This window comes from Lactuca sativa, chromosome 2 (genome assembly GCF_002870075.4).
Source record: "Lactuca sativa cultivar Salinas chromosome 2, Lsat_Salinas_v11, whole genome shotgun sequence".
Taxonomy (NCBI): domain Eukaryota; kingdom Viridiplantae; phylum Streptophyta; class Magnoliopsida; order Asterales; family Asteraceae; genus Lactuca; species Lactuca sativa.
The window spans coordinates 134,072,405-134,092,616 of NC_056624.2; positions in this window are offsets into that span (position 1 = coordinate 134,072,405).

Sequence of the window (20,212 nt, forward strand, 5' to 3'; positions counted from 1 at the left end):
GACCAAAAATTTCGTTTTAAATCATTAAATAAAACCATAGTTATCAAAACACTTCATAGAAAACATAAGTCAAAGCATCTCAAAAAACATTATTATTATAGTTTCCAAATTAAACTATCAGATTAATCATCCCAGGCTAAACATAATGGTGTGTGCATTGCAGTCATCCCGAGCTCTTCCCTTTGCTACCAGGAATACCTAAAACCAAAACTGAAAACTCTAAGCACGATGCTTAGTGAGTCACCCCAAACTACCACATACCATACACATAAGCACATAATCACATATAAGCATATTGTGGGCCTCGTCCGGCATAGGTCCCCGCCCGACATCAAGCAAAGTACAGTATACATATAAACATATCAAAAAAACACATAAATAATCACATAACATATACATATAAACATTCCTCGGGTCTCACCTGGCATCGGACCGAAATCCGGAAGCATACTAACACTCCTCGGGCATTGCTCGGCATCGAACTGAAATCCGGAAACATACAAATACATACATATCCAATAATCACGAAGACATCAAGCATAAAAACATTCCTCGGGCATCGCCCGGCATCGGACCGAAATCCGGAAAGCATATAAACATTCGTCGGGTACCGCCCGGCATCGGACCTTAGTCCGGAACATACTAACATTCATAAACAGGCCAACATTGGTGCCTTCGACCCGTTCCTACAGGAGGAAACTCACCTCGCAAAGATGAATGCAGAATCTCACAGTAAGGAATCTCTAATGGCTGCCCTAACGACTCCCCGAGCTATCATTACAAAAATAATACTTAGTCAAAATCCAATAATCCTTCTTAGTTTTACCCATGATCTAATTTGGTCCGTATCTAAGGCCCAAATCTAGATAGCCTTCCCAAGCCAACTAGTGGCCCACCAATGGCACAATTTTCTAAATTGGGCCCAACTCCTCAAATGGGCCTTCTCTTAAGCCCAACATATTCTTAGACCAAACTAACTGAATTTTATGGCCCACTATATCCCAAAATAGCAAAGTCCATGATATGACCCAACCCGATGCCCAAATGACGAAAACCCAAATCCAATGAGTATGCGGGGCACTCCTCTGTACGCTAAACGTATAGGCTGCATGGCCTGTACGTACAGTGTACTACCCTGTTAAGCAATAATATATAAAAAAAGGCTTAATCCATTAAGACTTTAAGCTCCAAACACATATCTGAGTCCAATAAAGTGTCTTAACCAATAAATTTGATTACTTGGTGGCTTGCAAACCCCCAAATGGACCCAAACTTGAAATATGGCAACCTACTTCCATAGAAATGACTAATACTCATGCATGTACACATTAAGACCTTCAAAGTGGTAACTTTTCTGTCTTTGCGACTCAAATAGCACTAAGGGTGGCAACCCTAAGCCTAAAAACATATTTGGAATCATAAAGTTCCATTCTTGGGACCAAAAAGGTCCAAAACCCCATTACAAGAGATCTAAGCATTCATGAGGCAAGTTTTCAGCTTTTTACCTCAAATGAGTGCTAAATGATGATGATGTCTCAGGTCTTTAAGCTCAAGCTACAAAAGTTCTTCTTCACCAACTTCTTCTTTCTCCTTCCAAGCTCCAAGCCACTAAAACGGACTTCATAAGATCAAGATCACACAAAAATGAAGAAGATTAGGCTTATAGGGTTTCTGAGTCAAGGGGGTTGATAAGGAGACTAGGGTTTGGGACATATATATGGCCTAAACCCTAATAATTAAGGTTTTAAGTCAGCGCGTGTATGTTGCACATACCTCTTGGTATGCTGCGTGTACGTGCTTCAACCCCCCGCATCCAATGTTGTGACTATGCCCCCCGTACGTCTTCAGTCAGCGCAAACATATAATGGCCCACTTAATAAAGGCCCAACTCAATAATCCAATATTAATATCATAGGCCAACAATTAATTAAAAAGATTAAATAATTAGCATTACCTCTAGTCACGGGTGTTATAATTCTTCCCCAGTTGAATCAGACTTCGTCCTCGAAGTCCGCTGCTCTGAACAAATCCGAATAGTGCACCCTCATCTCCTCTTCGGGCTCCCAAGTCCACACGGACCTCTTGCGGTGCAGCCACTGCACCTTTACTAGCTCCACCCACTAGCTCCTCAGCTCCTCCGTCTTCCTATTGAGAATGGCTATTGGTCTCTCGATGTAGTTTTGGCTGTCATCAACCTAAATATCCTCTAAAAGCATAGCCGTGGAGTCATCCACTAAGCACTTCCGCAGCTAGGAGACATGAAAAGTGTTGTGGATCTGGTTAAGCTCTGCTAGAAGTTCCAAACGATAAGCAACCCGACCCACCCGAGCCAAAACCCTGAACGGACCGATGTACCTAGGGCCCAGCTTGCCCCGCTTCCTGAACCGGATGACACCTTTTCAAGGTGACACCTTCAGGAGGACCATATCCCCTACCTGAAACTATAGGTTTGAACGGCGCTTGTTGGCATAGCTTTTATGCCGACTCTGAGCAGTCTGGAGCCTGCTGGATCTTCTTCGTGGTCTTGAGTACCACCTCAGTACTCCCTATGACTGTATGACCGACCTCACCCCAATAGATTAGGGTCCTACACTTTCTCCCGTAGAGCATCTCGAAGGGAGGTCGATCTATGCTAGCATGATAACTGTTGTTATACGAAAATTCTACTAACGAAAGATACGTAACCCAACACCCACTAAAATCTAATACGCACGCACGCAACATGTCCCCTAGCGTCTGAATCGTCCTCTCACTATGCCCATCCTTCTGAGGGTGAAAAGTTGTACTGAAGTTAAGACGAGTACCTATCTCATCATGAAACCACTTAAAAATCTGGAAGTGAAACGAACATCTCGGTCTGACACAACTGAAATCGGCACTCCATGACCTGCCACTACCTCGAGTACGTAGATCTCGGCTAGTTTCTTAGAGGATATACTCTCCTAGATTGGGATGAAATGAGAACTCTTGGTCAACCGATCCACGATGACCCAAATCGAATCCACTCCACGTGTGGTCCGGGGAAGCTCCGTGATGAAATCCATAGTGATATCTTCCCATTTCCACACGGGAATCTCCAACGGTTGCATCTTTCCATGAGGTCGCTAGTGCTCAGCTTTGACTTTCCTGCAAGTCAAGCACCGCTCCACATACCATGCTATGTCCCGCTTCATGCAGAGCCACCAATAATCAAGGCAAAGATCTTGATACATCTTCGTCGCCCCGGGATGGATGGAGAATCTCGAATTGTGAACCTCATCCATTAGAACTTGATGTACACCGCCCCAGTAAGGAACCCAGACCCTTCGATGTAGGGTCAACAACCCACAGTTATCATAATCAAATGATGCCACCTAACCTATGATCCGCTCGCACTTTCGACGCTCTTCGTTCATACCCTCGACCTGGGCCTCTCGAATCCTTTCCAACAATGAAGTAATCACTGTCATCCTCAGGCATATATCCTGAATCGGAGATGCGACCGCCTTGCGGCTGAGAGAATCGACCACCAAGTTAGCTTTCCCCGGGTGACAAACATTCTCGCAGTCATAATCCTTCACCACATCCAACCAGCGACGTTGCCTCATGTTTATATTCGGCTGATCCATCAGATACCTCAAGCTCTTATGGTCCGTGTAAATGGTACAACGAACCCCATTGAGGTAGTGTCGCCAAATCTTGAGGGCGAAAAGAACAGTCCCCGGATCCAGATCATGCGTCGGATAGTTCGCCTCATGAGGCTTCAATTACCTCGATGCGTACACAATCACGCGACCCCGCTGCAATAGCATTGCACCCATAATCGTAATCGAAGCGTCACAGTAAACGAAAAATCGTCGACGTCCTCCAACAAAGTCAGAGTGGATGCCTCGCACGACTGTTGTCTGAGAGTCTTGAAAGCTGCATGTTGCTCAGGCCCCCAGCGAAATGTCACCGACTTCTTGGTGAGACGGGTCAATGGAACAGCAATCATGGAGAAATCCTGGATGAATCTCCGATTGTAACCTGCCAGACCAAGAAAACTCTGAACCTTGGATGGAGACCTCGGAGCGTCTCACCGCATCACGGCATCTACCTTGGTCATATCGACCAGAATACCCTACTGGTTGACAAGGTGCCCTAGAAACTACACCTCGCGCAACCAGAACTCGCACTTGGAGAACTTTGCAAAAAGACTCTCCCTCCTCGGTGTCTCCAGCTCCTCCTTTAGGTGCTCCTCATGCTGCTCCTGAGTCTTGGAGTAAACCAAGATAACATCGATGAAGACTATCACAGACCGGTCCAACATCGGTCTACACATTTGGTTCATGAGATCCATGAACACGGTAGGAGTATTGGTGAGCCCAAAAGGCATCACTAAGAATTCATAGTGACTATAGCGAGTCTGAAAGGTTGTCTTCTACACATCGTCATCCCTGAATCGCATCTGGTGATAACCGGATTGCAGATCAATCTTGGAGAACCAAGATGCACCCTGAATCTGGTCAAATAAATCATCAATCCTCGGGAGGGGATAAAGGGTCTTCACCGTAACCATTCAGCCCCCATAATCTTTACACATCTGATGTGACACGTCCTTCTTCTTCACAAACAAGATCGAGGCTCCCCATGGAGAACTGCTCGGCCTGATAAATCCCTTGTCTAACAGCTCCTGCAGCTGTGTAGACAACTCCTGCATCTCGGGAGGAGCCAACCGATATGGTGCCTTGGCTATCGGAGCCGCACCAGGAACTAGGTCAATCCGTAACTCTACCTGCCTCTCCGTAGGTACCCCAGGAAAATCCTCTGGTAACACGTATGGGTACTCCCGTACGATCGGTACATCATCCACACTCACCTTACCCTTATCCTGGGTATCCATGACATAGGCGACATAACCTGCACAACCCTAATGTAGGTAGCGTCTCGCTCTCGCAGGTGAACATAAAGTCGATCACACTGCGGCCTCTCGCCCTGAATCACCAAGCCTCCCCCACTTGGGGTCCGAACTCGTACAAGCTGCTGCTCGCAATTGATCACTGTCCCATTGGGGCTCAACCAGTCCATACCCATGATAACCTTATTCCCTCGTAGGGGAATGGGGACTAAATCCACCAAAAACTGCTCATCAAAAAACTGCAGTGTACATCCCCGATGAAACCTCACAGCCGGAACGGTCCTATCATCCGTTATCTCTACATCAAGTGGACAGTCCATCTCTCCTAGAGCTCCCACAAATATCTTGTTGAGCGTCAGCCAAACAAAAGACCAGGTAGCCCCCAAATCAAATAATACCAGAGCGGATATACTGCTCACAAGGAACGATCCTATAATGAAACACATAAACATAAGCAACAATAAATATAAATAAAGAGATAAGGAGAAGATATATACCCTTCACAACATCAGGAGTTGCACATGCCTCCTATGTTGTCAGCTGGAAGGCTCTGCTCTTCGCTACCGGCACCTCTGACTGGCCCTGACAGCCATCGGTATGTTAGATAAGGTGTCTAAGTCCGTAACTATATTTGGTATGCACTTGACGCGATCCGACATGGTCCATTTGGGTTTCACTTCACCGAAACAATTTATATGGATAATCTTTTGAGAATAGTATATTTATGATTTATTAATATATTATTAGTTATAATATATTAATATGAAATCATATTATTTAATTAGTATTGATCAAGAATTAATGTAGAATTAATTGAGTGATCAAAATGAACTAATTAAATATGGACTCTTATATATATATATATATATATATATATATATATATATATATATATATATATATATATAATGGGCTAAGTTCATTTAGGATGGGATAAGCTTGCATGGATAGTCCATGGAGTTTTTTACCCATGGATCCTATGGAAATGAAAGGTCATGGGTATTAGGGTTTACATGGATGTAACCCTAATCATCCATACTATATAAAGAGGTCTTTGGCACATGAAATGGCACTAGTGTTTGTGAGAACAAAGGGTGGGCCGATTTCTACAAGTGCATGCTATTCTCTCAAGTCTTCCAAGGTGTTTTGGTGATTTGTGATTTCACTTGAGGCATCCACATTATTGGTTCTAGGCTCTTAAGACTCCAAGCAATCAACCACAAGAAAAGGTATGTTATTCTACCAAAGTTTTATATTACAAGTACCCCATAATATGCTAGTTAGGTTCAGAACCTTGGAAAATCAAATTTGCATGTATAATAGAGAAAACATAGATCCAAGGTTTCTAGGGTTGCATGTACACCACAATAGTGTTAGAATGCTCAAAACCCTTCAGTGGTATCAGAGCCTAGGCTTGTTTTCATTATACTTGATGCAAAATGCTTGAAAAAGTTGAAAATTTGTTCACTGTTCAGTGGAATCGCCGAGTCCATGAGGGGACTCGACGATTCCAAGTGAAAACTCATCCTACTCGTCGAGTAGGTTCTTGCACTCGGCGAGTAGGAGGCCCTATGTGTAGATTTTTGAGTTTTGCTACTGGAAATGGACTATAATCCTTACCCGAAACTGTTTTGGACTTATAAAACCTGTTTTTGATGTGGTAATGATTATACTAATTCATTTTCAATGGTTATTATCAAATTTTCAAGTTTTATATATGTGTATAGGATTCTTGAAATTATTGATATGAATTTTCATACTTATGAGTTTTAGTAGATCATAGGAATTATTTGCAAATTGTTTGTTAGTGTAATTCTTGATCTAAATGCCAATTAATGGACTCCATAACTTGTCCTCAGGTTATGGAATTCAAAATGTCTTTTCTTTAAAACCATTAAAACTCATAAGTTATAGAAATGAAAACTCTTGAATAGTTTCAAAACTTTCCCTCAATTCTTGGAATTTGCAAAGTCTCACACACACTTTAATTCCAAACCCTAGAGTTTTAAAAGTTAAAATTTCACCCTTATACTTTATAGTATTATAAGTTAATAATATATATATGTATAAGATCAAGTCAGTCTTACTGTTAGTAGGCCTCATTCACGAAGTCGGTCTATAAGGGGGTATAAGGTTGTTGCATATAAAATGGCAGCTTAATGGGTGTCCACTCTCACTCACCGCTTCCTTGACTGGTGGATGGTCGTTAGCCGAACAGGTAGGACAAGGAATATAATTCTCAATAAAATTATAATGATAAATATAAAGTAATTAAACCTTTTATAAAGTCCCAATCTTATTTACTTTCATAAAATGTGAAATTGGTGCTAACCCATGAAACTACACTTTGTACCTTACCAAGTCGTTGGTGGAGCATGTGTGGCCAACCAGCACACTAACATGGACTAGTAAGAGTGGCAAAGGGTGACTTAGTGTTTATCATAGATCGGTAGAGCGTGTGTGGGTAACCGGCACATCACTTAGGTCATAAAAAATTAAGGGTACCAAGTTAATTTGCATGGTTATTCACACCTTGTTTGTGATCTTCGACATCCCAGTCACAAACTTGAGAGAGCACAATCGAGATTTAAACATCCCATTGAAAAGTTCAATGAATCTCAAAAGATCTAGGAGTTTCAATCCAATTAAAACCTAATAATTTATTTCGTTTTTAATGGTAGAAATTGGTGAATCGTCATTCGCCTAACTTCAAATATTTTATAGCTTGGATTACGGCATCCCTCTTCCAAGTTATAAAGTATTGTGTTGGGTCCTAGCCTTAATATTACATTTGGGTCTCTTATTAAGGATTCCATATCTAATCTAAACTTGCCTTTCTTCTTTTCAGATGTCTTCCAACAATGTTGCTTCTGGCTCAAACCCTACCAGCTCCTTCTCTCTCATGAAACTTTGTGGGAGAGTCATCTTTGATGGTTCCAACTTTAATGATTGGATCAGGAACATCAGGATGGTAATGCATTACGAGGACAAGGAATATGTCCTCAACAAGGAGTTGAAAGAAATTGATGAATCTACTGCTACTCCACAGGAGATCGTTGACTTTAGGACACATGAGAGAGATGCCACCAAGGTGGCATGTATCATGTTGGCCACAATGACAACTAAACTCCAAAAGTCCAATGAGGATTTTTACCTTTTTGAGATGCACATGGACCTGATGGACCGCTACCATCAGAGTGCTCGTTAAGGTTTGTGGACCATTCGATGAAGTTGAATGTGAATTTCCCTGAGGAGTTGGATATTGACATCATACTGCACTCCTTACCTAGTTGTTATGATCAATTTCGAATGACCTATCACGTGAACAAGGAGGAGGTCACACTCAGCAAGCTTCAAGGACATTTGAAGACCGCTGAAAGTGGTCTCAAAGGTAAATCGGTTGTTACTATTCCTACACCTAACACCGCCCCTGTTCTGGAAATCGGGAAAAGTATAGGGAAGAAGAGGAAGACTGCTTCGAAGGGTGCCATGGGAAATCCTCTTGATGGCTCCTCTTCAAGAGGAACAAAAGGTGGTTCTGTCACTCCTTCTTCCTACTCAAAGGAAGCTGAATGCTTCTATTGTCATGATAAGGGGCACTGGAAACAAAACTTCCCCAAGTACCTGAAAGATGTTAGGATAGGAAGCTCAAAAATACCTATGCATGTATTTACACTATATTCTCTAATAACTCACCACATACTACTTCTTGGGACCTTGATACAGGTTGTCGTATTCATATATGTTCTGATTTGTAGCGCCTAAGAAGAGGTGAGGATGTGGAGCATGGAAAGTGAGATAACATGGCACTTTTGCACTAAGAAATCGATCCATATATCTATAATTCACTTGAATTTAGCATCTTTTAAAAGTATATGGAGTCCGCACTAGTGTTTTAGGCTTAATATATCATAGATATGGACCTTAGGAAGGATTAGGAAGGGTGTTGCATCACAAAATCCAGCCAAACACAACAAGAGAGGTGTGTGCGGCCGCACACCCAGCAGCAAACCCGTCCAGCCTCACACTCAACCCTATATAAAGTGGAGGACCCCCTTCCATTCACTTTTGGTTGCATCCTTTCTCTCTCTATACTTTCTCTGTCTAGAAAACCACCCAAGAACACATAGAAGGCTCCCAAAACGTGAAGAACACCATCATTTAGCTTGTTATAGAGGTAAAACACTTGAATCCAAGCCTCAAACTCATAATGTTCTTCATGTTCTTCATCCTATGAAGGAGTGACACCGCATACCTTCATCAGGTGGCCGCACACACTCATAATACCCTCCAAGTGAGAGTAAGGCCACATAATCAACACATAGGACTCAAGCAAGGAGTGTACGGCCGCACACACACACCCTGTACGGCCGCACACTCTAGTGTGCAACCTCACTCACAAGTCTGGCCGCATACCCCAGCCACACACTCACCTTTATGGCCATACACACACCCTAATACTCATATTTGGCCTTAAACTTGCATAGATCATTGGGTATAGAACATGGGACACTTAGTCTTAGTGATCCCAAGCCCTTAGGAGGGATTTCCCATCATGTTTAGTCATAAAACACCTTAGCTCTAACTTATATATGTGTCACCATATAATTAATAGGGGCTACGTACGTTCAGAGCAACCGTTGACACTCGACACTCATACGAATCGCATACTCGAACCCTACAATAAACGGTTAGTTCATACCCCTTAATGAACCTTTTTAAATGTTTTTACATGTTTTAGGGGGGGGGGGAATACAAGTAAAATTCTACAAGTTTTTATTATCAAATCATATGTGACTTACCAATTATCATCAAAAAATGGATTTTCTACACTTTTAGCTGCTTACCAATAAAACTGTTTTAGTTGACTATCAAATACATTTTTAAGATTTAAATTGTTGTTAAACTATTTTCAAAACTATGTTTAAATTACTTTTCTTTTCTTTTAAAATATATCTACATAAATATATTTATATAAGTAAGACTTTAAGGACTTAGGACTGATAGCTCACCTTATTTCCTGTTCTTGTTTGATGTGGTCTTAGGGTATCTATTGTCCTTCCGACTATCGTTGATTTCTTAGTTATATATCATATATATTTGTGATACATATGAAAGTCTTCATCTTACCCGCTACCTTAGCTATTCAAAGGCATGAAATCATACACTCTAGTTAACTATAATAGGTATAGTTAAGACTACTGCTCGTTACCTCTACTACTACTATACTCATTATAAATGTTACTATTACAAGTTAATACACGTATAAGAGAACACTCTATGATCTATACAAAAAGACTATTATACTATATTACAAGAGAATGCACTAATCCAGAGTATAACACACTATCCCTCTATAAGACACTCTACTACGCTTACACCATGTGACCAGGGCTTTCCGGAAGGAAGGTAGCACTACATGTATAGATCTATACGGGGCAGACACTATTACATCCCGACTGTTAACTACAGTCCGAGCCGACTAGGCCCAGGGGTGGCACTACATCACTACACTACGTATGACCGGGAAGTTCGTCGGGTTCTCTATTATCATCCAGCCTGGTTACATGAGGGTTACACCTTTATTTAGATTAATACACTAAGACTAAAGTCTAAGCTAACATCCCGAAGTAAGTAAGTATCTATTACTAATGGAAGTTTGCACCACTACTATTGTCAACATGCATAACTTTTCTTCATCTATGTTACTCACATGAGAATTATTACCGTACTTTTACAACTGAAGGTTTTCAATGATAATACTTACACACAACTCAAAGGATTTAACTTACATTGTACTTTTCTGGAAAATATAGGATTTTCTAGGGATTTCTACTACTTATAAACACAAATTTCAGTTCTTATACTATAAGTTTGCAAACACTCTTTATACAACAACGACACTAAATTCTTATGAACTCGCCAGCTTTATGCTGATACTCGTTTTCAAAATAACTTGTATCCTCAGGTCAAAGATAGACAGGTACAGGTGCAACTTTTGGAGAAGATGGAGCACGTACAAGACCCATCTTTTATTTTTTTATACTTTTAGTGTCTATAAACTTTACAGAACACGTTTGTATTTAAATTTGCTATATATATGTAGTGGTTGTTGTCACTTGTTTTTACTATTATGCAATTGTTATGATACTGTACATGACGTCCTCCACCCCAGAATGTATTCCGCCATTATCGGTTTTGGGGTGTGACAGATTGGTATCAGAGCATTGTTTATAGTGAATCAAGTATATCAACCTATAAAAAAGATATACGAACTATAAACACTTCTGGACTAAAACACTGTGACCAAGAATATATGCTAAAATACTTAACTAAGTAAATATATATATATATATATATATATATATATATATATATATATATACACACTCACCACTTCAAAAGGGCCATTATCATACTAGAACAAAACAAAAGTATTACGATTGTTGAACAGCACAATTAAGCTTAGAGACATATAGTCACATCTGGGGGGATGTAGCCTGATCAACTACATATTTCCAGGAGTGACTAGCATGTTCATAAGAGTGATTGTGGTGTTGCAACAAGTCTAAAAACTTACCAACACTACCACAAGAACGTTAGAACAAGAATACTATAGGAGCATTATGCATTCTAATAACTACATATGTGATAACTAAAGGGTCGTTACTGGTAGGACAATGGTTGCTAAGTGGATACACCATGGTTACATGTGACTAAGGCGTTATAGACTCAGAATCTGTGACCTTTGCTTCATTTCTTGTTCTTGTTTGATTGGGGATCTAAAGTTAGGGTTGCTTATTCGAAGGACTATCTTGCTTTGGTTACATGTAATTGGTATGCACTACACAAGTATTGGGTCGACCAATAAACGATCCATCTCATAAGTATCCTAGATAAGTATGTCTATTCACCTTTCTCTCCCCATTCTCGCGTAGATAGCATGGATGGCTTCCACTATCCCGGCGATCCGTATTATCCAAACCAGGGCAATGAAGGATGGCTCGATGAGGAGCCAGAAGATGATCACCCGATCCCTTTGGATGATCATCACGTAGAAGGCTTTTCGAATAGCTCCAGCTCCGAGCCAGAAGTTAACAACCTACCCCCTGAAGCTCCAAAACCCAACCCTCGTCCGGCATTTCAAGGTTCCACTCCCATGTGGGCAATAACCTTGAACCGATGGAGCGATGAGCACGGTCAGCCCTTACCTTTCAATGGAGACCGAAGCTTCTACAACATAATCAAGGGAGGATCAGCGGACTAATTTCTGCCCATCATGGTCTGAAGGATTGCCAGGAACGTCGAGCAAGGTCAAGCAGCCATTGGCCGAGTTGTAGAAGTGGATGCCAACTCTAACCTCAACATTGTTCGCATTCGTCAACTTGAAGAAGCGATGGATAGGACAAGGAGGACCAATGAGGCTCTGCAGCAACAGCTAGCTGCATCCTGAGCCGAAGTTAGGGAACTCCGAGCGCACCAACGGGCTCATTAGCGACATCTTTTAGAAGTTGTACGCCAACTGGCCGACTTGAGGATTCACCCAAGGGGTACCCGTCGCCAGTAGAAGATGTCAACTCATCCCTCTTTTGTTTAAAGGAATAGCCTCTCCTTTTATACTTTCAATAGGACACTTGTCTATAAACATTTCCTAACTATGAAAATACCCTAACTGAAACTCCTAGGCTGCCAACGTTTTCCCTTAAGGTTTGATGTAAGATCTACTGCTAGGTCATTTTTCCTGAACTCATTTTACATCATGAATACCAGTAATATTGACAGTTAACTATTCTGTTGCTATGACTCTCTCTCTCTGATTATTGGTCTATGCTGATTTAGTCCATGACACCCTCTTGTCATACTTGCAATAGACTCTTACTATTGTCATCATCCCTATTAACTTTCAGTGAAAGATGCCTCCTCGAAAGCGCCCAAACAGAGGCAGACCAGTGACTCAAACTCCACCTCCACCACCTCCTCCTCCGCAGTTCGATCCAGTGCTGTTTCAAACGGCTGTAACCGCAGCTGTGACGGCATCCATGGCCCAAATGAATTCCGGTGATGCTAGTGGAGCCGGAATGGGCACCAACTCCAGACATGGTGAAATTCCCTCACGTACACCAGGGTGTACTTATAAAGATTTCATGAACTGTAAACCCACATTTTTCAATGGGACCGGAGGAATCCTAGCTCTATCCTAATGGATCGAAAGAGCCAAAGTTGTTTTCGAAATGTGCTCATGCCCCGAAGAAAGCAAAATCAAGTTCGCTGCTGCCACCTTCACTGAAAGGGCCCTGACATGGTGGAATGGCCACGTCAATTCACTCTCTCTAGTAACAGCCAATGCCATGGGTTGGGACACACTAAAGGATCTACTGAGAAAGGAGTAATGCCCTAGAGGGGAGGTTCAGAAGCTTGAAGAGGAACTTTGGAACCTCAAGATGAAGGGAACATACATAGTGGCTTATACGGCCAGGTTCTGCGACCTGGTGGCTATGTGCCCTAACATGATCCCTTCTGAGAGCAAGAAAATCAAGCGATACATCTGGCGTTTAGTGCCCCCGTATCAAGGAAATGTTCTATCCTCCCATCCTGCAACCTTTGATAGCGCCAAGGAGTTGGCCCACAGGTTGATTGATCATGAAACTTCTTCCACTTCAGCAACAGCAACCACAACTTCCACTGCACCACCCAAATCAACTGACAAAAAGAGAAAGTGTTGGGATCAGAAGAAGGGCAAGAAAACTCAAACCTCCTCCAAAGACCAACAAATCGTGGCTGTCCATGCTGCCACCACTCCTGCTACCCCTGCACCAGCAAAAACTTATGTTGGAAACCTGCCCAAGTGTCCCAAGTGCCCCTTCCATCACAACGGCCCCTGCCATGAATTGCAATCCACCAACTGAGGCCGGAAGGGCCATACTGTCTAGTTTTGCAGATCCCAACCCAAACCTATCTCTCAAGTCCCTAGTTCGGGAGTGAGTCAGGCCTGCTATGGCTGTGGTGAAGCGGGCCATTTCAAGAAAAACTGTCCGAAGGCTGGGAATGCAGGAGGAACAGGAAGACTACTCGCTATTGGCCACAACGAAGCGGTAGCGGATCCCGCAGTAGTCACGGGTACGTTCCTTCTCAACAACTCTTATGCCCGTGTCTTATTCGATAGTGGTGCAGAAAGAAGCTTCATAAACCAATACTTTAAACACTTACTTAAACAATCCCCACAACCACTAAAAGAAACATTCGTCGTAGAAATGGCTAACGGAAAGACCGAAAGCTCTAACAAAATTTACATAGGTTGTACCCTCACGTTAGACGATCATTCGTTCCCTATCGACCTCATACCAGTCTCGATCAAGAGTTTCGATGTCATTGTTGGCATGGACTGGTTGAGTCTTCATCGCGCTGATATTCTATGCTTCGACAAAGCCATCCACCTAAATCCACCGAATCACGAAACTCCGTTAATCTACGGAGACAAACCCGGTACGGGCCTTCGTATCATCTCAAGTATTCAAGCCCATAAATACTTGCGTAAGGAATATTGCGCCTTCCTTTCACACGTCGTCGACACAAGCCAGGAAGCGAGAGATCCAAAAGACATCCCTGTTGTATGTGATTTACCTGACGTCTTTCCAGAGGACCTTCCAGTTTTACCTCCCAAACGTCAGGTTGAGTTCAGAATCGACCTAGTCCCAGGAGCTAACCTCGTAGCTAAGTCGCCATATCGTTTAGCGCCCGCAGAGATGCAAGAACTATCCGGCCAACTTAACGATCTGCTCAACAAGGGCTTTATAAGACCAAGCTTCTCACCCTGGGGAGCTCTGGTCTTGTTCGTAAAGAAGAAGGACGGATCGTTCCGTATGTGCATCGATTATAGAGAACTCAACAAACTCACGGTCAAAAATTGCTACCCTCTTCACCGTATAGACGAACTATTCGACCAACTGCAAGGGGCGAGTTACTTTTCCAAGATTGATCTTAGGTCCGGGTATCACTAGTTACGAGTGCTTGAGGAGGATGTTCCGAAGACAGCCTTCCGAACTCGTTACGGACACTACGAGTTCGTAGTGATGCCCTTTGGACTGACTAACGCACCTACAGTGTTCATGGACTTGATGAATAGGGTGTGTCGGCCATACTTAGATCAGTTTGTCATCGTCTTTATTGATGACATACTCGTTTACTCTCGGAGCGAGGAAGAAGAGAGGAATCATCTACGACAAGTCGTAGAAACCATGCAATCGGAGAAGTTATACGCGAAGTTCTCTAAGTGCGAATTTTGGATCCGAAGAGTTGAATTCTTAGGACACGTGGTTAGTGAGGAAGGAATCCACGTGGACCCATCCAAGATTAAAGCTATCGAGAACTGGTCAGCACCGAAGACACCCACATAAATTCGTCAATTTCTGGGCCTCGCTGGCTACTACCACAGATTCATTCAGAACTTCTCTCGGATTGCGAAACCTCTTACCATTTTGACACAGAAAGGCATTACATTTGACTGGGATGAGAAACAGGAGAAGGCATTCCAGACCCTGAAGCGAGCTCTGTGCACCGCACCGGTATTATCCCTTCCCTAAGGGACAGAAGATTTTGTGGTATACTGCGATGCATCGAACCAAGGGCTTGGTTGTGTCTTGATGCAATGAGGTAAGGTCATCGCCTATGCCTCAAGACAGCTGAAGACACATGAGGTTAACTACACCACTCACGACCTCGAGTTAGGGGCGGTTGTATTCGCTCTAAAGATCTGGAGACATTACTTGTATGGGACGAAGAGCATAATATACACTGATCATAAAAGCCTCCAACACATACTGAACCAGAAGGAGCTCAACATGAGACAACGACAGTGGGTCGAACTACTCAACGATTACGACTGCGAGATTCGTTATCACCCGGGGAAAGCCAATGTAGTAGCAGATGCCCTAAGTAGAAAAGAGTATTATGGTCGAAGAGTCAAGTCGTTAACAATGACTATCCATTCGCACCTATCCGCACAAATTAAGGAGGCTCAGCTCAAAGCCTTAAAGCCTGAGAATGTGGTGGGAGAATCCCTACGTGGAATGGATAAGAACTTGGAGGTCAAGGGTGACGGAGCCTATTATCTTATGGACCGAATTTGGACTCCGAGCCACGGTGGTTTCAGATACTTGGTCCTGAAGGAAGCATACAACATTCAATACTCCGTTCACCCAAATTCAGATAAGATGTATCTGGATCTCAAAAAGCTATACTGGTGGCCTAACATGAAAGCGGAGATTGCTACTTTCGTGAGTAAGTGCCTTACTTGCGCAAAGGTCAAGGTCGAATACCAGAAGCCATCACGTCTCCTTCAAAAACCGGAGATACCGGAGTGGAAGTCAGAGCGGATCACCATGGATTTCATAACCAAGCTACCAAGACAACGGGTGGGTTGGATACCATATGGGTCATCGTCGACAGACTGACCAAGTCCGCACACTTCCTACCTATCAAAGAAACAGATGAGATGGAGAAACTCACCAAAACATACATTAAAGAGATAGTACGACTACATGGTGTCCCTATATCTATTATCTCTGATAGAGATAGTAGGTTTACCTTGATATTTTGGCAATCGCTGCAAAATGCATTAGGGACGAGGCTGGACATGAGTACAGCCTACCACCCGCAGACTGACGGACAAAGTGAGAGGACGATCCAAACCTTAGAGGATATGCTGCGAGCCTGTGTGATTGACTTTGGTAAAGTGTGGGATACACACTTACCCCTTGTCGAGTTTTCCTACAACAATAGCTATCAGACGAGCATCAAGGCAGCTCCATTTGAAGCCCTCTACGGCCAGAAATGCAGATCCCCTCTGTGATGGGCTGAGGTGGGTGACACTCAGTTAGCCAAAGGACGAGTTCCTGATAGCGCCCTCACGGGTCCGGAGATCATTCGAGAAACGACCGAGAAGATTGTACAGATTCGCGAATGATTAAAAGCCGCTAGGGATCGACAAAAAAGCTACACAGATAAACGAAGAAAACCTTTGGAATTCCAGGTGGGAGACCGAGTCCTTTTGAAAGTCTCACCCTGGAAGGGCACGATACGCTTTGGAAAGCGAGGAAAGTTGAACCCAAGGTACATAGGGCCTTTCGAGATTCTCGCCAGAATAGGCCCCGTAGCTTACAAACTCAATCTACCCCACGAGCTTAGTAACATACATCCAACCTTCCACGTATCGAACTTGAAAAAGTGCCTATCCGACGACACTCTTGTAATTCCACTCGACGAGATCAAAATCAATGAGAGTCTCAACTTCGTGGAAGAACCTGTGCAAATTATGGATCGAGAAGTCAAGCGAACGAAGCAAAGTCGCATCCCAATAGTAAAGGTTCGCTGGAATGCCAAGCGAGGACCGGAGTTCACTTGGGAGCGCGAGGATCAAATGAAACATAAATATCCTCATCTTTTTGCTTAGTTAATATATAATAACTTAGTTGCTTGAACTATAATTTCGGGACGAAATTCCCCTATCGGGGGGAGGATGTGACAACTTGGCACTTTTGCACTGAGAAATCGATCCATATATCTATAATTCACTTGAATTTAGCATCTTTTAATAGTATATGGAGTCCGCACTAGTGTTTTAGGCTTAATATATCATAGATATGGACCTTAGGTAGGATTAGGAAGGGTGTTGCATCACAAAATCCAGCCAAACACAACAAGAGAGGTGTGTGCGGCCGCACACTAGTGTGTGCGGCCAAGCCAACCGCACACCCAGCAGCAAACGCGTCCAGCCTCACACTCAACCCTATATAAAGTGGAGGACCCCCTTCCATTCACTTTTGGCTGCATCCTTTCTCTCTCTATACTTTCTCTTTCTAGAAAACCACCCAAGAACACATAGAAGGCTCCCAAAACGTGAAGAACACCATCATTTAGCTTGTTATAGAGGTAAAACACTTGAATCCAAGCCTCAAACTCATAATGTTCTTCATGTTCTTCATCCTATGAAGGAGTGCAGCCGCATAACTTCATCAGGTGGCCGCACACACTCATAATACCCTCCAAGTAAGAGTAAGGCCACATAATTGACACATAGGACTCAAGCAAGGAGTGTACGGCTACACACCCCTGTGTACGGCTGAACACACACCCTGTACGGTTGCACACTCTAGTGTGCAGCCTCACTCACAAGTCTAGCCGCATACCCCAGCCACACACTCACCTTTATGGCCATACACACACCCTAATACTCATATTTGGCCTTAAACTTGCATAGATCATTGGGTATAGAACATGGGACACTTAGTCTTAGTGATCCCAAGCCCTTAGGAGGGATTTCCCATCATGTTTAGTCATAAAACACCTTAGCTCTAACTTATATATGTGTCACCATATAATTAATAGGGGCTACGTACGTTCAGAGCAACCGTTGACACTCGACACTCATACGAATCGCATACTCGAACCCTACAATAAACGGTGAGTTTATACCCCTTAATGAACCTTTTTAAATGTTTTTACATGTTTTAGGGGGGAATACAAGTAAAATTCTACAAGTTTTTATTACCAAATCATATGCGACTTACCAATTATCATCAAAAAAATGGATTTTCTACACTTTTAGCTGCTTACCAATAAAAATGTTTTAGTTGACTATCAAATACATTTTTAAGATTTAAATTGTTGTTAAACTATTTTCAAAACTATGTTTAAACTAATTTTCTTTTCTTTTAAAATATATCTACATTAATATATTTATATAAGTAAGACTTTAAGGACTTAGGACCGATAGCTCGCCTTATTTCCTGTTCTTGTTTGATGTGGTCTTAGGGTATCTATTGTCCGTCCGACTGTCGTTGATTTCTTAGTTATATATCATATATATATTTGTGATAGATATGAAAGTCTTCATCTTACCCGCTACCTTAGCTATTCAAAGGCATGAAATCATACACTCTAGTTAACTATAATAGGTATAGTTAAGACTACTGCTCGTTACCTCTACTACTACTATACTCACTATAACTGTTACTATAACAAGTTAATACACGTATAAGAGAACACTCTATGATCTATACAAAAAGACTATTATACTATATTACAAGAGAATGCACTAATCCAGAGTATAACACACTATCCCTCTATAAGACACTCTACCGCGCTTACACCATGTGACCAGGGCTTTCCGGAAGGAAGGTAGCACTACATGTATAGATCTATACGGGGCAGACACTATTACATCCCGACTGTTAACTACAGTCCGAGCCGACTAGGCCCAGGGGTGGCACTACATCACTACACTACGTATGACCGGGAAGGTCGTCGGGTTCTCTATTATCATCCAGCCTGGTTACATGAGGGTTACACCTTTATTTAGATTAATACACTAAGACTAAAGTCTAAGCTAACATCCCGAAGTAAGTAAGTATCTATTACTAATGGAAGTTTGCACCACTACTACTGTCAACAGGCATAACTTTTCTTCATCTATGTTACTCACATGAGAGTTATTACCGTACTTTTACAACTGAAGGTTTTCAATGATAATACTTACACTCAACTCAAAGGATTTAACTTACATTGTACTTTTCTGAAAAATATAGGATTTTCTAGGGATTTCTACTACTTATAAACACAAATTTCAGTTCTTATACTATAAGTTTGGAAACACTCTTTATACAACAACGACACTAAATTCTTATGAACTCGCCAGCTTTATGTTGATACTCGTTTTCAAAATAACTTGTATCCTCAGATCAAAGATAGACAGGTACAGTTGCAGCTTTTGGAGAAGATGGAGCACATACAAGACCCATATTTTATTTTGTTATACTTTTAGTGTGTATAAACTTTACAGAACACGTTTGTATTTAAATTTGCTATTTATATGCAGTGATTGTTGTCACTTGTTTTTACTATTATGAAACTATTATGATACTGTACATGACGTCCTCCACCTCAGAATGTATTCCGTCATTATCGGTTTTGGGGTGTGACAGAAAGATAAACTTGATCATGGGGAATAGAAAAGCTTCACCTGTCACCAAGATTGGAGTTTATTCTTTGTTGCTAAGTAGTGGGTTATTGTTTGATTTGAATAAGTGTTGTTACTCGTCTGAAATGGAATGAAATATTTGTTCTTTTCACAGTTTGTACAAACAAGGATTTACTTTTTCATTTGATAATGAATGTGGTGGTAATTCTTTTTATAATAACGTTTTTTATTTTAAAGCATTACCTTTTTATGGTGTATATGAAACTGTGTCAGTTGTAGACAATTTAGGAAATAATGTGTTGTATATCGATTCTTCCACTAGTTTGGATAAGGCATCCTTGTGGCATTGTTGTCTTGGAAAA